Here is a 22,897-nt window from a genome sequence, read left to right as displayed (position 1 = left end):
AGGAGAGTGCAGCGCTGGGAGCGCGGCGACGCTCCCGCCGCAGGTTCGGATCCTATATAGGAATGGCCGGTGCACTCACTGGCTGAGTGCCGGTCACGAAAAAAGACAAAAAAAAAAAAAAAAAAAAAGAGAGAAGTAGCTTTAGTAAATGATACTCCAACAGAAATATCAGTACTTTCTTTAGATCTACAAGAAATAAATGTTTTGATTATTAAGGTTGGCAAAATAATAAAAATGATTGGATATACAAAACTTAAGGAAAACACAAAAAAGGAGCAGAAGGTATTAGAACGAAGAAAACCCACAAAGAAATATGCCTTTTGAAATAATGAAGTGGCAATATCTAGAAAAAAACTATTAAATTGTCTAATAAATCACATGAGAACATATTTGTTATTTTTATAATAAAAGTTAACAAATATAATACATTTTGAGGTCCTTTAATTTATTTAGTCCTGAAACTTGGCCAATTTATGTTTGCAAAGCTCTGTGGATTTAAGTAAACAAAAGTTAGTAAAATTAAGCCAATTTATATGACATTCTAGCAAAGTGTTTTTTAAGAGATGATAACAGAGATACCAGCTATATAACCCTAAGTATGATAAAGGCTACAAAAATTCTAAATGTGGATGTTTTGGATTTAGCAGAAGCTGAGAGGGAATCCAGCATCATGAGCCATATTTGTTGATGACGGAAATGATCCTCTACTTAGATTGTGTGTCACTTAATGCTGTTGGTTTAATGAGAAAGCCATTGAAAGAGTTTGACGTAATCCCTTTCAAATCAAGGCCCAGACAGGGGTGCCATTTAGCTAGTGATGGCTAAAACAAAAGATCACACTACCAATTTCTAAATATAAAAGAATGATTTGGAAATTATTAGAATTATTTGATAAATAATTTATACTATAATATGTAACCCTTCATTCAAGACATATGCCTGTTTGAAATATCTTTATGTATTTTAGGTTATTCAAAGAATAAAATAAAATATATTAATTTTCTGTCTATATTAATTTATATTCCACCACCAGTCATTGAATATTTTTAATATCACCCTGCCTGTGAAATAGGGGAATAGGAATTATCAGCCCTGTTTTGTTTTTATTTCTCTCCTACTTTTCATTATGTAAATTTTCGAACATGAGAAAAGTTGAAAGAATAGTACATACTCATATATCCACCACCTGGATTCATTAATTGTAACCTTTGCCATTATTATCTTTTTCTGTCTATGTGTGTTTTTTGAGCCATTTGCATGTGAGCTGCAGACGTCATGACTCTTCACCCCAAAACATACAGCCTGTATTTCCTAAAAATCAGGAGATTGTCTGTGTACCCAAACCATTATTGTGCCTAAGAAAACTTATAATTTCCTTTTCAAATTTCCCCAAATGTCTCATTTTAAATAGTTTTTTCAAAGTTGAAGCCAGTCAAGATTGCTGTATTTCTATAACCTCTTTTAGTCAGAATAGTTCCTCTACCTTTTTTGCCCCATGACAAGGATTTTTTGTAGATACTAAGGTCAGTTTTCTCGTAGAACGTCCAATGTTCTGGATTTGACTGGTTGTTTCCCCGTGGTGTAGGCTAATTTGTTTCTGTGTATTTTCTGCAAACTGGAAGTTAGGCTTAAAGACTGGATTAGATTCCAGTTAGAAAGTGGGAGGAATGGGTTGGCCCGTGGCTCACTCGGGAAAGCGTGGTGCTGACAACACCAAGTCAAGGTCCCCTTACCAGTCATCTGTAAAATTTTTTTTAAAAAAAGAAAGGGGGAGGAATACTCCATAGGTAATGGGCACTTCATAATTAAATCACATCAGGAGGCCCACAATGTCACTCTTTGCCCCTGATCACCTGGTTAAGGGGATGACAATGGAATCTCTCCATTGTAAATAGACATTTTTGAAACAACCAAGGACACTGGAACATGGACAAAATACTAGATAATATTCAAGCATTATTAACTTCAGTAGAGGTGATAATGGTGCTGTAATTGTGTAAGAAAATGTTCTTAACTTTTATATGTGCACAGAGAAGTATACAGAGGTGGGTGAAATGATGAGATGTTGGGAGTATGCTTTAAAAGAAGATAGCAACAATTTCTTAAAGGAAAAGGGGTGGATTAAGTGAGGGTGTCAAATAGTTGATAATCCTTAAAATTGAGGGAAGAAAATCGTGGTACTTTTACTATCCTCTCTATTTTTGTACATCTTTTAAATTTTTCATATTAAAAAACAATAAAACAACAATAAATGATTGTTGATTTAGAGATGGTGAAGTCAAACACAGCTAAACCCTGAACACATGTAAGTAACTAGTTCAAACCCAAATCCCTTAGATTGTGTTCTTGGTCCCTGTTCAAATTATTGCTCTCATAGCAGGCCAAGTAAAATGCCAGTGCAGCCAACATTATAAAACAGATAGGAATATTTTCACAACTTTTTTAAAGGGTAAAATACCATTTGCAAATATTTACTTTCTAAGGTGATGGATCTTGGATGTGACCAGTGCCATCTTGGTCGTGACCAGCTCCATCTTGGACATGACTGGTGCCATTTTACACACACTCAGCACAAAATGGCCACCAGCCTTTCCTTTATGAGAAACCTCGTGGTTTCTGAGAAATAGAAACTCCTCTACTTCCGCATGGGTGCAGCCTTCCACCTGATTGCATACTCCAGCCTTATCTTCCACTCTAGCACCAAACCCCTCCCTGATTACGTCAGCCTTCCCTACAGCCTATATAAGCTCTCCCACCCCCACACCTGGTGCTGCCCTGCATTTTGAGTGCAGCCCAGCAGACTTTTTTCCTTTAATAAAGCTTGATCGGTACCTGGCATTTTGGCTCACTTTCTTTCATTTTGGTGCCAAAACCTGGGAAGGGTCCTGGCCAGGACCTTCGAAAGATCCCCTCTCTTGGGTTGATTGGCCCCCCAGCTGCCCTTCCCAAACCTGCCAAACCGGGTACCTCCGGGACTTTCTCCTTTTGCTGTTTCAGACCAACACACCGACCATCGGCCTCAAATCAGGGTGAGTCAGTGGGTCTGTCCTACTTCTACAGGTTCCTCTGAATACTTTCTATGACTACTGTCTACTTCCCAAAGACCAGGCTCCTGGCTGAGGGAACCCCTCTCATGCCCCCCAGCTACTGGAGGATGCTCCTTTAGCTGGTCAGTGGCTCCTCTCTCAAAAGGAAGGTATGCACCAAAGAGGACACTCCTTGGTGTGACCCTTCTTCTACTGGGACTGATCACCTCCTTTCTCACCCTCTAAATGGGATCCTCACAATCCAAACCTCCACGTTCTACACCTCTGGGCTGTCTCCGGGCCAATTTACCTCTTGGTCTCCAGGGAGACATTAAACCTAAATGTCTCATTTTCTACTATAATCTGTATGCCCTCTGGGCTGTCTCCTGGCAAACCTCTTGGCCTCCAGGGAGATATTAAACCCAAATGTCTCATTTGCTACTGCAATCAAGTTTGGCCTAAGTACAAACTAGACAATGGATCCCAGTGGCCAGAAGATGGCACTCTCAATTTGGATACTCTTAGAGATTTAGACAACTTTTGTCACTGAAGTGGCAAAGCTGGAGAGATTCCTTATGTTCAAGCTTTCTTCTATCTCCGATCGTGTCCTTCTCTCTGTCAAAACTGTCCTACATCTCAAATTCTCCTAGTTCATGCCCGACCTCCACTTCTGGACTCAGATCAATCTTTTGATCCTTCAGACCACTCTGCTCCCCAACCACCTCCTTATGCTCCAGATCTTCCACCAGCCCCTTCACCTTTTCCCTCTCTTCATCCTCAGCCACCTGAGCCCTCTCCTTCTTCTCCTTCATCAGGTGACAACCCCACCTCAGCTCTGGCTCCTTTATACCCCCTCCATGAAGTGGCAGGGATGAAGGGAATTGTCCAGGTCCATATCCCCTTTCCTTTTTCCGATCTCTCCCAAATCAAAAAATGACTGGGATCTTTCTAGTCCGACTCATACACATATCTTAAGGAATTCAGATATCTCACCCAGTCTTATGATCTCACCTGGCAGGATGTTTTCATGATTCTCACTTCTACCTTGTCCCCTGAGGATAGGGAGCAGGTCTGGATAAAGGCCCAACAATAGGCAGATGAGGTACATGACAAGCTTAGAGAAATCACACACAGATACACCAAAAATCCTAGTGAGTTCCTAACCTGCCTCTCTGAGACTTTACATAAATACACCCGCATAGACCCAAACTCCCCTGCAGGCATGGCCCTCTTACACTCTCATTTCATTACTCAATCAGCCCCTGATATTAAAAAAAAAACTAAAAAAAACTTGATGATGGTCCAAATACGACCCAACGTGACCTCCTCAACACAGCTTTCAAGGTTTTTAACAATAGGGAGGAGGAGGAGAAGAGGGATCAATACCAAAGAAATCAGGCCAAATACCAACTCCTGGCTAATGCCATCCGAGGCTCACATACCCCTAAGCAAGTTGCCCCTAGGAGCAAGCCACCTGGGATCTGCTTCAAATGCAGTCAACCGGGCCACTGTGGATGGGCCTGTCCTAACCCCAGGCCCCCTCCTGGGCTCTGTCCTCACTGCAAATAGCCAGGTCACTGGGAGGTTGACTGTTCCACTCACCAAAGAGGGAGTGGCCCAGCCCCCTTTGGCTTCACGGCCATCCCTACTGGAAGTTCTTGGATTTGCTCAAAAGGAGGACTGATGATGCCCAGGGCTTGAGGCCCCCATGGAGATCACCATGCATGAGCCCAGGGTAACTCTCCTTGTAGCAGGTAAACCAATCTCTCTTGTCATCGATACAGGTGCCACTTACTCTACCCTTCCCGAATATGCAGGACAACAACCCCATCCTCTATCACAATAGTGGGGGTCACAGGATCAGAATACCACCATGGATCACTCAAGCCCTTTCCTGCACCCTACATCACACCCAATTCACACACAAATTTTTAATAATGCCTCAATGCCTGGCCCCCTTACTGGGGCAGGACATCCTTTCCAAATTCAAAGCTACCCTTACCCTAAACACTTTAACTCCAGCTACAATACTCCTGTTACAGGCTGCCCCAGACCTGGATCCTGACACTTCCACCTTGCCCTTCCACTTGGACAAGGTTAATCCCGTTGTATGGGACACTTCTTCTCCCTCCATTGCTACGCACCATTCCCCTACTCTTGTTAAGTTGTGGAACCCCTCTTTGTTCCCTAATGTCCCACAGTGCCCTGTTGCTACCAAACACCTAATAGGCTTAAAACTCATCATACACAAACTCCTTTCTTCTCATCTCTCATGGCCTACCCACTTGCCTTTTAATACATCCATCCTTCCAGTTATAAAGCCTAATGGCTCATACTGTTTAGTTCAAGACCTCAGGGTCATTAATGTGGCCATTTTACCCATAACCCCAATTGTTTGTAACCCCTATACTCTTCTGTCCACAATCCCAACAACAACCCATTTCTTCTGTGTGCTTGACCTCAAAGATGCCTTTTTTTTCTATTCCCTTGCACCCTTCCTGTCAAAACCTGTTTGCCTTCACTTGGACTGATCCTGATACACATCGTTCCAAACAACTCACCTGGACAGTACTACCTCAGGGGTTTTGGGATAGCCCCCACTTCTTCAACCAGGCCTTAGCTCAGGACTTATCTGAAATTCCTCCAACCTCTAGCACTTTAATACAATATGTGGATGACTTCCTTCTTTGTAGCCCCTCCTATGAGGATTTACGGGCCCACACTGTTGCTCTCCTTAATTTCCTGGCCTCCAGGGGATATAGAGTGTCCCCCAGCAAGGCCCAAATTTCTCCTCCTTCAGTCATCTATTTGGGAGTCCACCTCACCCCCAACACTAGAGAAATAATGGTGGATCACAAGAGTCTAATTTCTGAACTCCCTACTCCTACCAGAAAGGATGAAATCCTTTCTTTCTTGGGGCTTGCAGTGTATCTTCACCTATGGATTCCTAACTTTGGTGTGCTAGCAAAACCACTTTGTGAGGCAGCCAAAGGGGATCCTGACATTCCCTTAGATCCCACAAAGCCCATTCATTCTCCCTTCCAGCGATTAAAAGCCGCTCTACTCATAGTCCCAGCTCTATCCCTCCCAAACCTATCTCATCCTTTTATCCTAAACATCACCAAAACCCAAGGATTGGAGGTTGTGGTTCTGGGACAAGAGGCAGGAGATATTTTCTCCCGTTGCATACCTCTCTCAACAGCTAGATACCACAGCCTGGGGATGGGCTCCCTGTTTATGAGCCTTGGCAGCAGCCACCCTTTTAACACAAGAAAGCTCTAAACTAACTTTTGGACAACAAACAGTCATTTGTTCCCCCCATCATCTTCAAGACCTCAGCCATAAGGCCAGGTCAATTCTCTCCCCTTCCTGCCTACAACTTATCCACCTTACCTTCATTGAAAATTCCCAGTTCTCCTTTAAACCTTGCCCTGAATGCTTGCCTTTTCACTTCCTCTTGCTTCTTTTCCTAATAGAGACATACGCCACACCCTGTTCACAATGTATAACCAAGGTCTTGGTGGGTGGAAGGACACTTTCCAACATCCCAGATCTCCAACCCAGAATCCTCAGGGGAACCCTACAGGACACATTCACATCTGTGACATACATTCCCCCAACATGCTACGACCAGACAACTGCCACATCATGTTCTTACAGGGGTAAAAACTACTGGATAGCTCTTTCCAAAGGGGATTCTGCTGGAGCCCAGCCCCCCACCCCCGACAAAACATTCTGCTTCACCCAAACCACTCACCTGGGCTATAGCAATGGGGGAGGACTTCAGGACGAAACATGTCGGACCCCTGACCGTGATGGGACTTATCCTTCTCCTTGGTCCCTGCTTCTTTCGGTGTTTCTCTAGTTTCTTACAGGAATGTATGCAGGCTTTCGCCAACCAAAAGGTCACTGAATTCTTCATGGGAGGAGGATATCAGACCCTCAGAATCAGCGACCCTTCCCTGGAAGAATACAGACTCCCTACACGAAACCAATAACCCGCCACCTAATTGTTTTAGTCACCAACATAAATCTTTTATTTTTTCATATCTTTGCCCATCTCCAACAGGAAGTAGCTTCAGAAGAATGAGACCTTTGCTCCTTTTCCCTTCTCCCTATACTTAAAAGGCAGGAATGATGGATCTTGGATGTGACTGGTGCCATCTTTTATGTGACTGGTGCCATTTTACACACACTCAGCACAAAATACTCACCAGCCTTTCCCTGATGAGAAACCTTTCCCTCATGGTTTCTGAGAAAAAGAAACTCCTCTACTTCCGCATGGGTGCAGCCTTCCACCTGGTCATATCCTCCAGCCTTATCTTCCACACCAGCACCAACCCCCTCCCTGATGACGTCAGCCTTCCCTACAGCCCGTATAAGCCCTCCCACCCCCACATCTGGTGCTGCCCTCCATTTTGAGTGCAGCCTGGCAGACTTTTCTGGTCTTTGGGAAGTAGAAAGTAGTTGGGGGAACCCATAGAAGTAGGACAGAGCCACTGACTCACCCTGAATTGAGGCTGATGGTGGGTGTGTTGGTCTGAAACGGCAAAAGAAGAGAGTCCTGGAGGTACCCAGTTCAGCAGGTCCAGGAAGGGCAGCTGGGGGCCAATCAACCCAAGAGAGGGGAAAGTCTGAAGGTCCCAGGACCCTTCTCGGATTTTGGCACCAAAATGAAAGAAAGTGAGCCGAAACGCTGGGTACTCATCAAGCTTTATTAAAGGAAAAAGTCTGCTAGGCTGCACTCAAAATTGAGTTTCCCCTGGCGTATTTCTCATCCTGCCTCAGTAGACACTTCCGTGAGCTGCCCTGGGCTGGGGTTCAAAGGTGGTTGGAGCACTTCCGGTTCTGCTGGAAGCCAGAGGCAGGATGGAGGCCAATGGCAGTGGGAACGAGACTGGACAGAGGGGTTGTGAAGAAGGCCACAGAGGAAGAGGTGCCAGGTCTTCTGGAACCCAGGGCCTCCCCTTTCAGAAATTTCTCTCATTATTCCTGCTTCCACCCTTTTGCCCTGGAGCTGCTCCAATGCCTCTTCTCTCCTAAGAATCCCCAGACCATGTCCATCCTGGGGCTTGACATGGGGTTCGACTCTGGGGAGAGCGCAGCTCTTAACCAACACTTCCTTTCCTTATGTGATTGGGAGACCTGCTCAGATACCTCAAAGGAACTCAGTCTTCTCTGCTGTGACAGAACCAGTCCTGGTGGAGTGAGCTGAAAAAGAATATCCTTTTGCTGATGCCTTGACCTTTATCATCCTGGACTTCATGAATCATAGGACCCAGAAATCTCTCTCTCTTTTTTTAATGTAATTTTATTAATATATATTTTTTTACATTCTAGGATGCTGTTGTGGAGCATTTCGGAAGGAGGAAGAGAGGGGAAAGGGGAAGCAAATGGGATGGAAGGAGGAGGAAGGAGGAGGGATGGGATTGAGGCCTGTGGCACCCCCCTCATTCCTATAGGGGAGACTAGGGGGCTTCCAGTGGTGGTTTGGTCATTGCCAGGCTGGGTGCAGGTGTCAGGGGGTTGTGGCAAAAGCCCCAGTCCCCCTCCAACCCAGCTTGGGAACTCTGGGCCCTTCTGGCTGAGGCTTGGTGGTCATTGCTGGGCTGATTGCACGTGTTGGGGGGCATGCCCGAGGCCCAAGGTCCCCCCACCACCCGAGCTCGGGAGAGCCCAGGGTACTTCCTGTGGCAGCTCAGTGGTCATTGCTGGGCTGGTTGCTGGTGTCAGAGGGGCATCGCTGAGGCCCGAGGTCCCCCACCACCATGGCTCGGGAGAGCCCGGGATGCTTTGGAAGTCTCTTGAACTCTTTCTTAAGCTAATCCGGGTGTTCAGTTTTTGACATTGGCTTCTGCATGTCGATAACCATGCGGATTCATCTGAACCACAGGGACCATAGCCTGTGGGAGTCCCCGGCACATCTTTCCTCCCTCTGCCGCTACCTCCTTGTGGAGCTGCACCCTATAAGTGTTACCAGGCAAGGCATCTCTGAAAGTGGGACTCCATGATTTTGACCACTTCCATTCCTTTGCCATCAGAGGTGATATGTCTAATCAGATTGTGCAGATCTTGACCCAGGACCATGACATGGAATTAGTATGCTGCTTTGACAACACCAGTTGCGACTGAAGCCTTCTGCTCTTCAGGGCAAACCATAGAGACTCCTCCAATCTCTGAATCACTGATAGAAGAAGGGAAAGAAAAGAACAGATTAAGATTGAGGCAGTGAGATGGAGGGCAGAAAGACTAGGAAAGAGATACTGAAAGGGTTTTTACTGAGAATTATGTTCACTCTCCTTAACTCCTTAAGTCAGGCAGCCTCAAAACCTGGGAAAACCTTTTGGCAAAATGTCCAAGGTGTGCAATTGAAAATGAATCCATGAAGTAGTGAGCTAAGCTATTCGGATTGAGACGGCCTGGAAAAAAGATTCTGGTTGTGGAATATGGAAGGGGCTGCCTTTGGGAACTATTTATAAAGATTAGACCAGGCTGGCCTTAGAATATATCAGTTCCCTGGACTCCTTGAATCTGATCTGGTTTCTTCAGGCTTCTTCTGGACCTACTAAGCCTTCCTTCAAGCAAAACCTCACAATTCAATCTGGAATGAAGAGTTATTGGCCTGGCTAAAGGAAGGAGTTAGTAGGAAAAACATCTTATCTTTCTAAAGAAGGTCAAGTCTCCAATATGCCCAGGCTCGGCACAGCAATTATAGATACTAGACAAGATGCATTAACTGGCATTTAAAAGATGTTTAAAAGATTTAAAATATAAACCCGGAGATAGTGATTCAGGTCTGGAATGGGGCTTAGGAATCTGTTTTGTTTTGTTACATTCTTTTATTGTGGTAAAATATGCATGATTTAAAATTTACCACTTTAACCATTTTATTTTATTATTTAAAGTTTATTTATTAGTATACATATTTTTTACATTCTATGATGTTGTGGAGCAGTTGGGGGGGAGGGGGAGAGGGGAAAGGGGAAGGAAATGGGATGGAAGGAGGAGGAAGGAGGAGGAGTGGAGTTGAGGCACCCCCTCATTCCTGCATGGAAGATCGGGGGCTTCTAGCAGTGGCTTGGTCATTGCTGAGCTGGGGGCAGATGTCAGAGGGGTGTGGCTGAAGCCCTCACCCCACCCCAACCCCCCAGCTCGGGAGCCCAGGGTGCTTCCTGTGGTGGCTCAGTGGTTGTTGCGGGGCTGGTTGCTGGTGTCAGTGAGGCGTGGCTGAGGCCCTTGGTCCCCCACCCTCAAGACTGGTTGTGGGTGTCAGGGGGTGTGGCTGAGGCCCCAAGCCCTCCCTCCTCCCTAGCTTGGTAGCCCAGGGGACTTCCAGTCCTTCTAGGTTTTATAGGTGTTCTTTGGTGATGAGAGACCTTTACTAGTTAATATCAAACTTTATCTCTGGTCTGTGGGTATTCTGTTTTTTCTTCCAGTTCAATGTTGGATTATTTGCTGTTCTTACCACTTAAAACTCTGCACTGGAACTAATTTGTTGTCCTTTGCTTACTTCTAAAAGGGGAACTTCCTGTGGGGACCAGTACTTGAGCTCTGTGGTTGAGCTAAATTGCTGCTTTGCTGCTGATTCCTTGGGGAAGGCTTTCTGTGCAGCTCAATTTTTAATGGTTGACTTTATAGGTACTTCCGGGTCTTGTGAGATCCAGTACATCTGGGTTGTGTAGAAACTCTGATCTGGGCCTGAGTCTTTTCAGCAAACTGCACCCCCTGCAGTTCTATATTCCTGACCAGTCTCCTCTGAGTGGTCCTGCACTGATTGGGGGGGCAGATCAGCTGTCCTTGCTGTGCCCCAGTGTTCCCCTGGTGGCCCATCTCCCCCACCACCTGTGCTCCAAACACTTCCCATGGGAAGCGCCATGCTCCGGTCCCTTGCAATGACTAACCAGCCTCTGAATGGCTCCTTTTTTTCAGTTGTGGCTCTTCGCTCCTATGGGAGTCCACAGGAACCATTAGTGGTCTTGCTGGCCTGGGGGCCACCAAGGCCCTCTTCTCCCCTGCAACCTCTAAGCAACTCCACCTAAATGGCACAGCTGCGGCTTTTGCCAACTCCTGCTCTGTGCGCTCAGCAGCTCCAGCCTGAAAGTGGCCAGGGCTCAAAAAGCTCGAAGTGGTTCTTTCTCTCATAGTGGCTTCTCTCACTTTCATGCACTCCGTAGGGCTCTCCTCCTCTTCCACTGAGCTACAGTGGCCCCAGCTTGATTGTCATTGCTTTTTAGTAGTTGTAAATTGGTTGATTTGTGGGAGAGAGTGACGCTGGGGACCGTCTATTCCACCATCTTGACTGGAAGCCCCATTTTAACCATTTTATTTTTTTATTTTTATTTTTTTTCAGATGATTAGTAGTTTTATTTTATTTATTTATTTTTTTTTTAATTTTATTTTGTCGATATACATTGTAGCTGATTAATGCTCCCCATCACCAAAACCTCCCTTCCTTCTCCCTCCCCCCCTCCCCCCCAACCATGTCCTTTCTGTTTGTTTGTTGTATCAACTTCAAATAATTGTGGTTGTTATATCTTCTTCCCCACCCCCGCCGGTTTGTGTGTGTATGTGTGTATGTGTGTGTGTGAATTTATATATTAATTTTTAGCTCCCACCAATAAGTGAGAACATGTGGTATTTCTCTTTCTGTGCCTGACTTGTTTCACTTAATATAATTCTCTCGAGGTCCATCCATGTTGTTGCAAATGGCAGTATTTCATTCGTTTTTATAGCTGAGTAGTATTCCATTGTGTAGATGTACCACATTTTCCGTATCCACTCATCTGAGGATGGGCATTTGGGCTGGTTCCAACTCTTGGCTATTGTAAAGAGTGCTGCGATGAACATTGGGGAACAGGTATACCTTCGACTTGATGATTTCCATTCCTCTGGGTATATTCCCAACAGTGGGATGGCTGGGTCGTATGGTAGATCTATTTGCAATTGTTTAAGGAACCTCCATACCATTTTCCATAGAGGCTGCACCATTTTGCAGTCCCACCAACAATGTATGAGAGTTCCTTTTTCTCCGCAGCCTCGCCAGCATTTATCGTTCATAGTCTTTTGGATTTTAGCCATCCTAACTGGGGTTAGATGGTATCTCAATGTGGTTTTGATTTGCATTTCCCGGATGCTGAGTGATGTTGAGCATTTTTTCATATGTCTGTTGGCCATTTGTATATCTTCCTTAGAGAAATGCCTACTTAGCTCTTTTGCCCATTTTTTAATTGGGTTGCTTGTTTTCTTCTTGTAAAGTTGTTTGAGTTCCTTATATATTCTGGATATTAATCCTTTGTCAGATGTATATTTTGCAAATATTTTCTCCCACTCTGTTGGTTGTCTTTTAACTCTTTTAATTGTTTCTTTTGCTGTGCAGAAGCTTTTTAGTTTGATATAATCCCATTTGTTTATTTTTCCTTTGGTTGCCCGTGCTTTTGGGGTCGTATTCATGAAGTCTGTGCCCAGTCCTATTTCCTGAAGTGTTTCCCCTATGTTTTCTTTAAGAAGTTTTATTGTCTCAGGGTGTATATTTAAATCCTTAATCCATTTTGAGTTGATTTTAGTATACGGTGAGAGGTATGGATCTAGTTTCATTCTCCTGCATATCGATATCCAGTTATCCCAGCACCACTTGCTGAAGAGGCAGTCCCTTCCCCAGTGAATAGGCTTGGTGCCTTTGTCAAAGATCAGATGGCAGTAAGTGTGTGGGTTGATTTCTGGATTCTCTATTCTATTCCATTGGTCAGTGTGTCTGTTTTTATGCCAGTACCATACTGTTTTGGTTATTATAGCTTTGTAGTATAGCTTAAAGTCAGGTAGTGTTATGCCTCCAGCTTTATTTTTTTTGCTCAGCGTTGCTTTGGTTATGCGTGGTCTTTTGTTATTCCATATAAATGTCTGGATAGTTCTTTCCATTTCTGAGAAAAATGTCTTTGGAATTTTGATGGGGATTGCATTGAATTTGTATATCACTTTGGGTAGTATGGACATTTTCACTATGTTGATTCTTCCAATCCAAGAGCATGGAATATCTTTCCATCTTCTTGTATCCTCTCTAATTTCTCTCAGCAGTGGTTTGTAGTTCTCATTATAGAGATTTTTCACCTCCTTGGTTAACTCAATTCCTAAGTATTTTATTTTTTTGGTGGCTATTGTAAATGGGCAGGCTTTCTTGATTTCTCCTTCTGCATGTTCACTATTGGAGAAAAGAAATGCTACTGATTTTTGTGTGTTGATTTTGTATCCTGCTACTGTGCTGAAATCATTTATCAATTCCAACAGTTTTTTTGTAGAGGTTTTAGGCTGTTCGATATATAGGATCATGTCATCTGCAAACAGGGACAGTTTGACTTCATCTTTTCCAATCTGGATGCCCTTTATTTCCTTCTCTTCTCTGATTGCTCTGGCTAGTACTTCCAACACTATGTTGAATAGGAGTGGTGAGAGTGGGCATCCTTGTCTAGTGCCTGTTCTTAAAGGAAAAGCTTTCAGCTTTTCCCCATTCAGGATGATATTGGCAGTGGGTTTGTCATATATGGCTTTAATTATGTTGAGATACTTTCCCTCTATACCTAACTTATAGAGGGTCTTTGTCATGAATGAGTGCTGAACTTTATCAAATGCTTTTTCAGCATCTATAGAGATGATCATATGGTCCTTGTGTTTGAGTTTATTAATATGGTGTATCACATTTATTGATTTGCGTATGTTGAACCAACCTTGCATCCCTGGGATGAATCCCACTTGATCGTGATGAATAATTTTTCGTATGTGTTGCTGTATTTTGTTTGCTAGTATTTTAGTGAGGATTTTTGCATCTATATTCATCAAGGATATCGGCCTGTAGTTTTCTTTTTTGGTTATATCTTTACCTGGTTTTGGTATCAGGATGATGTTTGCTTCATAGAATGAGTTTGGGAGATTTGCGTCCATTTCAATCTTTTGGAATAGTTTGTAAAGAATCGGTGTCAATTCCTCTTTGAATGTTTGGTAAAATTCTGCTGTGAATCCATCTGGTCCTGGGCTTTTCTTTGTTGGGAGCCTTCTGATAACAGCTTCAATCTCCTTTATTGTTATTGGTCTGTTCAAATTTTCTACGTCTTCACGGTTCAGTTTTGGGAGCTTGTGTGTGTCCAGAAATTTATCCATTTCCTCCAGATTTTCAAATTTGTTGGCGTATAGTTGTTTATAGTAGTCTCGAATGATTCCTTGTATTTCAGATGAATCAGTTGTAATATCGCCTTTTTCATTTCTAATTTTTGTTATTTGAGTCTTCTCTCTTCTTTTTTTTGTTAGCCATGCTAATGGTTTGTCAATTTTATTTATCTTTTCAAAAAACCAACTTTTTGATTCGTTGATCTTTTGAATTGTTTTTTGGTTTTCAATTTCATTCAGTTCTGCTCTGATCTTAATGATTTCTTTCCGTCTGCTAACTTTAGGATTGGATTGTTCTTGTTTTTCTAGTTCTTTAAGGTGAAGTGTTAGGTTGTTCACTTGCCATCTTTCCATTCTTCTGAAGTGAGCATTTAATGCAATAAATTTTCCCCTCAATACTGCTTTTGCAGTATCCCACAGGTTTTGGTATGATGTATCATTGTTTTCATTAGTTTCAATAAACTTTTTGATTTCCTGCTTGATTTCTTTTTGGACCCATATGTCATTAAGTAGAATGCTGTTTAATTTCCATGTGTTTGTATAGTTTCCAGAGTTTTGTTTGTTATTAATTTCTAGTTTTAATCCATTGTGGTCTGAGAAGATACATGGGATAATTCCAATTTTTTTGAATTTATTGAGACTTGATTTGTGACCTAATATGTGATCTATCTTGGAGAATGATCCATGTGCTGATGAGAAGAATGAATATTCTGAGGTTGTTGGGTGGAATGTTCTGTAGATATCTGCCAATTCCAATTGGTCTAGAGTCTTGTTTAGATCTTGTGTTTCTCTACTGATTCTTTGCCTAGATGATCTGTCTAATATTGACAGTGGAGTGTTCAGGTCCCCTGCTATTATGGTATTAGTGTCTATTTCCTTCTTTAGGTCTAATAGAGTTTGTTTTATAAATCTGGCTGCTCCAACATTGGGTGCGTACATATTTATGATTGTTATGTCTTCTTGATGGATCAGTCCTTTTATCATTAAGTAGTGTCCCTCATTGTCTCTTTTTATGGTTTTTAGTTTAAAGTCTATTTTGTCAGATATAAGAATAGCCACTCCAGCTCGTTTTTCTTTTCTGTTTGCATGGTAAATCTTTTTCCATCCTTTCACTCTTAGTCTGTGTGAATCTTTATGGGTGAGGTGGGTCTCTTGTAGGCAGCATATAGTTGGGTACTGCTTTTTGATCCAGTCAGCCAGTCTGTGTCTTTTAATTGGGGAATTTAAGCCTTTAACATTAAGAGTTGTTATTGAAAGGTGTTGATTTATTCTTAGCATTTTATTGGTTGTTTGGTTGTCTTAGGTGTCTTTTGTTCCTTGCTTTCTGATTTACTGTTTGGTTTCTTTGTTTGTTGGTTCCTTAGGTTGTAGATAGTGTTTTTGTTAGCTTGTTTTCTATTCATGAATGCCATTTTTATTGTACTAGCGGGTTTAGATTTTTCTTAGGTTTTTATGGCAGTGGTAGTTATTTTTCAGGAACCAAACCCAGTACTCCCTTGAGGATTTCTTGTAAGGGTGGTCTTGTGGTAGTGAACTCCCGCAATTTTTGTTTGTCTGAGAAATATACTATTTGCCCCTCATTTCGGAAGGATAGCCTTGCAGGGTAGAGTATTCTTGGCTGGCAATCTTTGTCTTTTAGTATTTTGAAAATATCATCCCATTCCTTTCTAGCTTTTAGGGTTTGTGATGAAAAGTCTGATGTTAACCTGATTGGGGCTCCCTTATAGGTGATTTGACGCTTCTCTCTTGCAGCTTTTAAGATTCTCTCTTTGTCTCTGAGTTTTGCCAATTTGACTATGACATGTCTTGGAGAAGGCCTTTTTGGGTTGAATACGTTTGGAGATCGTTGAGCTTCCTGGATCTGAAGATCTGTGATTTTTCCTATACCTGGGAAGTTTTCTGCCACTATTTTGTTGAATATGTTTTCAATGGAATCTCCATTTTCCTCCCCTTCTGGAATACCCATGACTCGGATATTTGAACGCTTGAGGTTGTCTGATATCTCTCTCAGATTTTCTTCCATGTCCTTGATTCTTTTTTCTTTCTTTTTGTCTGCTTGTGTTATTTCAAACAGCCCATCTTCAAGTTCAGAGGTTCTCTCTTCAACTTCGACAAGCCTGCTGGTTAAACTCTCCGTTGTGTTTTTTATTTCGCTGAATAACTTCTTCAGTTCAGCAAGTTCTGCTACATTTTTTTTCAGGACATTGATTTCCTTGTATATTTCCTCTTTCAGATCCTGTATACTTTTCCTCATTTCATCATGATGTCTAGCTGAGTTTTCTTGTATCTCATTCAGTTTCCTTAGAATTATCACTCGAAATTCCTTGTCAGTTATTTCAAGGGCTTCTTGTTCTATAGGATCTAGAGTATGAGATTTATTAACTTTTGGTGGTGTACTTTCTTGATTTTTTGTATTTCTGGTGTCTTTTTTTTGGTGTTTATTCATTGTGGCAGGGGGTTTCACAGTCCACCGGTTTAAGACTAATGACTAACTAGGATGTTGCTGTGGTTGCCAATTTGGTATGGCTCCCACCGTGACTGCTCAGTTGGCCTCTAGTGTCTTGTGTGTGTGGTTGCCTAGGGTCTTGGGCTTCTCCGGGGATCCACCTTTCTGGTCAGCTTGTACTCTGCTGGGCTGGTGGATCACGTACCACAGGGTGTGTGATCTCTGTTGAGCTTTCACTTTCTGTACAGGACTTCTCCCCGTTCCGTGTGCTCTGGCCCAGGCTGTTAGATCGTGCAGTGGCGACCCCACCGGGTGTGTGGTTTCTGTCGAGTCTCCGCCTCCCTGGCCGCACGTCTCCCCCCTCTGTGCACACTGTGCTGGGTTGGGGCGTGTCTTCTGCACCCCTCGTCTATCAGCTGGGCCTTCAAGACCCTGCTCAGCACCGCCTCGCCCAGGAAGTCTACCAGGTTTCTGCTAGGCACAGACGACCGGTCTCTCTGGGTGCCTTTGTAGCACTGTGTAGATCTTTCTCGGGTCTTGTTCACCTTTGTATCCCCCCGGTATAAACCGAGTCTAGTGCCCGCCTGCAGCCTGCTCTCCGGCAGGTTCAAGCGGACCTGGGAACTCTCCTACCACACTATTCCCAACCAGAAATTCGTTAGGGTTTTTTCCAAACTGGTGGTCGCAGAGATGGTATCTGCCTCCCAGTAACAGGAAGTTTACCGGGGCCGGAGTCCAGGGTGTGGTGGAGTGACAGTCGGCCCGCCCGTACTTCCTAGCCCTCCCAAAACTGGTCGGGACGCCCCACACCCCCAGCCCTGCCAGAGAACCGTGGAGGGAGTGGGAGAGGAGGCCGGCCCGCAGGGTCCGGAAAGCCCCGCGCCAGGCCAAGCAAATGGGCTCAGTGATGGCCGAGCAGGGCGGAGCTGCCCGCACCTGGGAAAATGGAGGCAGCACCGGGGCAGTGAGTGGCCTGGTGGTGCAGGCGGGGAGCCGCGTGGGCATCCACCCCCCGAACAGAGCTGTGCCAGGGATCACTCACAGTGCTGTGCCAGGTCGGGCGCTCGCTCTGTCTCTGGTTTGTTGCCTTCCGTGTTCTCGGCGCTGCCGCCTCGGGCTGTTCAGTCCCGGCGCCGCTCGGGCGCTCCCAGGAATCTTCTTTAATGCCGGCCTGAAACCTCGAATCCTGGATAGGGCAGCTGGCCGCCTTCAGTGCGGCCCCAGCCTCCGGGATCCTGGCTGCATCCACAGCAGCCCTGGCGCCGTGTTCCCTGTTTCAAGACTCGCTTTTGCAGCTAAGAATCAGTTCTTTTCCTGCTCCACACTTCAAAGCTGTTGCCTGTAAATGAGGCAGCCTCTCCTGCCGGGGGCAAAGTGGCGTTGAGCCCCCACAACCGGCCAGCAGCAGCAGTCCTCCCTTAAGAGATGGCCAGAGGAAGGTCCACAAGTTTCCCGGCTGCCTGAGGCCCAGTGGCCACCTTTTCCACCTCAGCTACTCCGCACCAGCCGCCGCAGCCGCCGCCATCTTGAAACTCTTAACCATTTTAAAGTATACAATTCTGTGGCATTAAGTACAATCACAATGAGAAATCTGTTTTTAGCAGGCACCCTAGGTGATTCTGATGCAAGCAGGAGTAGACCACACTTTGAATTTGTAAGGTGCCATCTAGTCCCCCTCTACATATTTTTTCTGGGGTGAAGTTCTTTTCACATTTAACAACTACCTACATGCTAATGACCTCCAAATATATTGGTAGCCCCACCTCCATTGTTCCAGAGTAATATTTTTCCTGTATTGTAATCCCATAATCTAGTTCTTAGGCACCTCAAATTCCAACATGTCCCAAAAGCAAACTCATTACCCTCATTCCAAACCTAATCCTGTCTCAATTGGTCGCATCCACTCCTTGCTCAAGCTAGAAACTTCAGTTGACACTTTCCTCACTTACATTCCCCACACTAAAGTAGTCACAGTCTGGTGAATTCTACCAATAACAAATCACATTTATTCCATCCATGTGCCTGTCACTTACCAGGGGTTTCTGGGTTGTCATCTACCCTCCAATCCATTCTGCCCTGCAGACACAGGTTATTCATCTGTACAAGTGAAATAACACCCTCCTTCTCCCATGCCCAAGTGAGCTAAAGGATGTAAAGGTATTTCGTAGAATATAGAGTGTCAAGTAAAAATCAGGTGCTATAACACTCTGTAAGCATGCCACAGCTCATAACTGTGCTTGTTAGACAAAAGGATTATGAGAAAAACATCTCAACTTGTAGAAAACATGCATCTTACTATCTCTAATAAGTTGTTTTTTAGGATGAGGAAGTAATGAGCAATTCAGCTTCAGCGCTACAGAGCATTTTAAAGGAAGCAACATTAGGAGGGAGGGATATGGAGCTAATAGAAATGCGGCTAGTTTATGATGGTCTCAGAGTGATGACAGTGGGTACAGAGCTGAATTTACTCACTTCCCTGCAGATCTTAATTTAGGAACACTTTGAAACCTTGTGACCCTTCTTGATGCTCTCTCCTACCACCCTTCACCAAGGCAGTGAAAAGAAATGTATATGGGGCTGTGGTAGGCTGAATAATGGTCCCCCAAGATGTCCACAGCCTAATCTCTGGAACCCGGAATGTTACCTTAGATAGCAAAAGGGACTTTGCAGATGTGACTAAAGATTAAGGATCTTGAGATGGGGAGATTAACCTGGATGATCAGAATGGGTCCTACATGAAATTATAAGGGTCCATATAAGAGGGAGGCAGGGAGAGATTTCACCACAGGAGATGTAATGACAGAAGCCAGAAGTTGGAGTGATGTGAGAAGGGCTGCAAGCCAAAGAATGTAGGCAGCTTCTAGAAGTCAGAAAAGGCAAGGAAAAATGTTTTCTCCTAGAGCCTCCAGCAGGAATGCGGCCCTGCCAACATCTTGATTTTAGATCTCTGACCTCCAGAACAGTAAGAGAATACATTTGTGTTGTTTTACACACACACACACACACACACACACACACACACACACACACACACACACACACACACACACACACACACACACACACACAAAGGTGCCAGAACCCCATCAAAGCCTCGGAGGAAAACAATCAATGAAAGGAATGATACTCCTGGGACTGCATTTCAGGCCCTTCCAGGTTCTTCCAGAGTACTGCTTACAACACTCTTCAGATGATGACCTTGGCTTTTTTCCTAGGAAGACATTAAAATGTGGTTAGGCCAGCTGCAAGGTATTTGCTTTTGTGGTGCTTTCCAGTTTACAAAGACATTTTGACATGTTTTTCATCAGTTTCCTCAACCACCCTGCAGGATGAACATCATCATGCTCAAGCCCATTTTACAGATAAGATAATGGAGGTTCTGAGAGGCTGAGAGACTTCTCAAGGCCACATGGCTAACACAGAATAAAGTTCATCTTGAACGGAATTCTTTTGACTCCAAATCATCTATGTTGCCTCTGTACTATACTGAATTTGTGCCTACCCCTGTGCACTGCATAATGGCTCCAAGAGGTCTAGGTAGAAAACTTTTCAAGGAGGTTTGCAGTGCAAGGGCAGTTTAATGAAGAATTTTTACAAGTAACCTCTCCAGATGACAGTCTTTGTCTTATCACCTAATTGATCAGGAATAAGTATACCTATGGAGTAACTTTGTTTATTTGGATCTCTTTTACTATAGTTCCTATTTTCCTTTAACATTCAAGCAACAAATATTTACTGACACCCACTCCATGCCAGCCCTGGAAATTCTGAGATAACTCAATCGTTGTCCTGTCCTGGAGAGCTTCATGACCTATAGTGGAGTCGGACACAGAGTCTAACGCTCTATCATGTGCTGAGTGCTACATCAAGATATGTGCAAGGTACTTGGGTTGCACAGTCCTCCCAGTGAGTCAGAAAGCTTTCCTAAAGGTGACATATGAGCTGGGCCTTATACAATGAGTAGATTTGTGACAGATTGAGAAGATGGAGAACTCATTAAGGAGTCAAATTGCATAAAATCCATCTCTTAACTTCCCATCTCATGTGTGCCAGGGACCTACACTGTACTTATTATTTCTAGAGAGTGGTTACTTACTATTCCCCAATTCCTCCTACATATCCACACTCTAAAACTGTCAGAAAGGTCTTTTGGAGGATCCATATTTTAGTACAGATAAACCATATCTGTTTCAAATCAGCTGAGACCTAATGGCCCCCACCTGTATCAAGCAGAGCCGCAATTGGTTGGACACAGCAAATGTCCCAAGCAAGTATATATTTGATTTGGAATCAAACACCTCCCTGACTTGTTTGTATATGAACAAGTGAAATAAGGTTCTCCACCTCCTAATACTTGGTACAATCTAAAGTACCCTCAACACCTTACTAAAGAATAACAGCAAACAGGACACATGAATCTTGCAAAGAGTATCCACAAGATGGAGGAAATCATCCTTACACTTTAAAATTCAAAAAATGCACATTGTAGCAAGCACTTTTGCCTTTGAGAAGTATCATAAATAATTACTCCAGTTTTGAATCACCTTCAGTCTCTAAAGGCATTTCTTAAGTGCTTCTCAGAAATCTAGAAATAGATTCTGAACTAAGAAAAGCTGAATTGGCTTCAGATTTATTAGGAAAAAAATCAGTTCTTATGCAAAACAAAACGTACATATGTGCTTTTATCTGAAAATGAGATAAAGGTTGAAGTTAGCATCAACAGGCTGATTTTAAACACCAAGGTTAAGGGTTCAGATTCCCATGCCAGCCAGGCACCAAACAAACAAAAAAAACCAAAACAGGCTGATTTTATATTGGCCACAAATCTCAAAAATTGAAGTGTGGTCGTAGAGATCCACAGAATCAGTAGTATTTCTATAATCACTTCTAGGGTGATATGCATGAAATAACATGTCATCAATGACCCATCATTTCTGAAATCTTTTATTATACAAACACTGATTGCAGAAAAATTAGTAAATGCAAATAAATGAAAGATGGGAGAAAAAGTCATCCATATCACTACGACCCAGGGACAACACTGTTAACACTTAAGTGAATATCCTTCCAGACTGTTTTCTATCCAGAACAAACCTACATAAATTTTTTTCACCACAAAAATCAGATCATACCTTACTATCTGGAAACCTGGGTTTCTTCATTTGGTATCTAGAAACCATCTTTCCATGTCAAGAAATCTTTTTGACTTCTACCTCAATATTTCTCATGACTGCAGGGACTATTTTTTCTGAGCGTGTACCAAAATTTAACCATTCCACTTTCATTAGTATTAATGTTATTTCCAGTTTTTTGCTATTAGAAATATGCTGTAATGAACTTCCTTTTGATAAATCTTTGCACAGATAGAAGGCTACTTCTAAGCACCACATTCTGGACCTGTGTACATGTGGCATTCAACAGGACATCTCTCTGTAGATGTTCCAAGGCCTCGCAGCTAGATGGTGCCCCTCCCCCAATCTCTAGGGATTAATCCCAGAGTAATCCAGTTTGGATGTACTCTGTGTCCTGATTCTTGCCTTATTTAGGACATCACGAAAATCACAGTAAAAAGGAAGACAGTTAAGCTAAATCCCAAAACTTTACTGAAATCTGTTTGTCATAAAGTTTAAAAGTAAACATTTTCCATTATTTATTACCACCACATTTGCAGAACCATTTGCTTTCAAGCTTCTTGTCTGGCAGAAGCTTCTGGTTTGCTGTGGGAAAGGATGAAGCAGAACTTTACAAAAGAGCAAAGATCTTTTAGTAACTAAAATGAAACCTACAGTCAAGGCAAACCAGACCCGGGACACAATAACCGTTACTTTTATCTACCATATTTTTATTGTACATTCTCCCACTTTTTCTTTTTTACCTCCTTAAAATTTAGATTTATAAAACAGTCAACTTAAATCTTTTTATTAAAGCACTTATAGTCACTGTCCCATTGTGTCTGGAATTTGAAAATATATACCCTGAATATTTGGGGATGAGATTTCTGTTTTTATGTTTTGATCCTACTCCAGAAAAACGAATTTCAACGTGTAATTAAGCATTTCCAGACTTTTAAGATAAAAGGATCCAGTCTTCTTTTCTCCAAATAGTTGGAGATGTAGAATGGAATCCTAAATGGCTACAATTCACATGTTAAAATCCTGCTGAAACATTCTCTCTCCCTGGATTTTGGAAGAGATAAATCATTCAACTGGAATGGCCCCCACAGAATCCAAAACATTCTTGTTCGCCAGCAGATCCTCATTCTAAGGTGCCA

General features: G+C 43.2%; 1 pseudogene; it reads left to right on the top strand.

Annotated features, from left to right (window-relative positions):
• Nucleotides 1-7,905: 7,905 nt before the first annotated feature.
• Nucleotides 7,906-9,258, top strand: LOC134381813 (RNA 5'-monophosphate methyltransferase-like; annotated as a pseudogene).
• Nucleotides 9,259-22,897: the final 13,639 nt, after the last annotated feature.

The sequence above is a fragment of the Cynocephalus volans genome, chromosome 7 (genome assembly GCF_027409185.1).
Source record: "Cynocephalus volans isolate mCynVol1 chromosome 7, mCynVol1.pri, whole genome shotgun sequence".
Lineage (NCBI taxonomy): Eukaryota > Metazoa > Chordata > Mammalia > Dermoptera > Cynocephalidae > Cynocephalus > Cynocephalus volans.
This window is presented reverse-complemented; position numbering and strand designations above follow the sequence as displayed.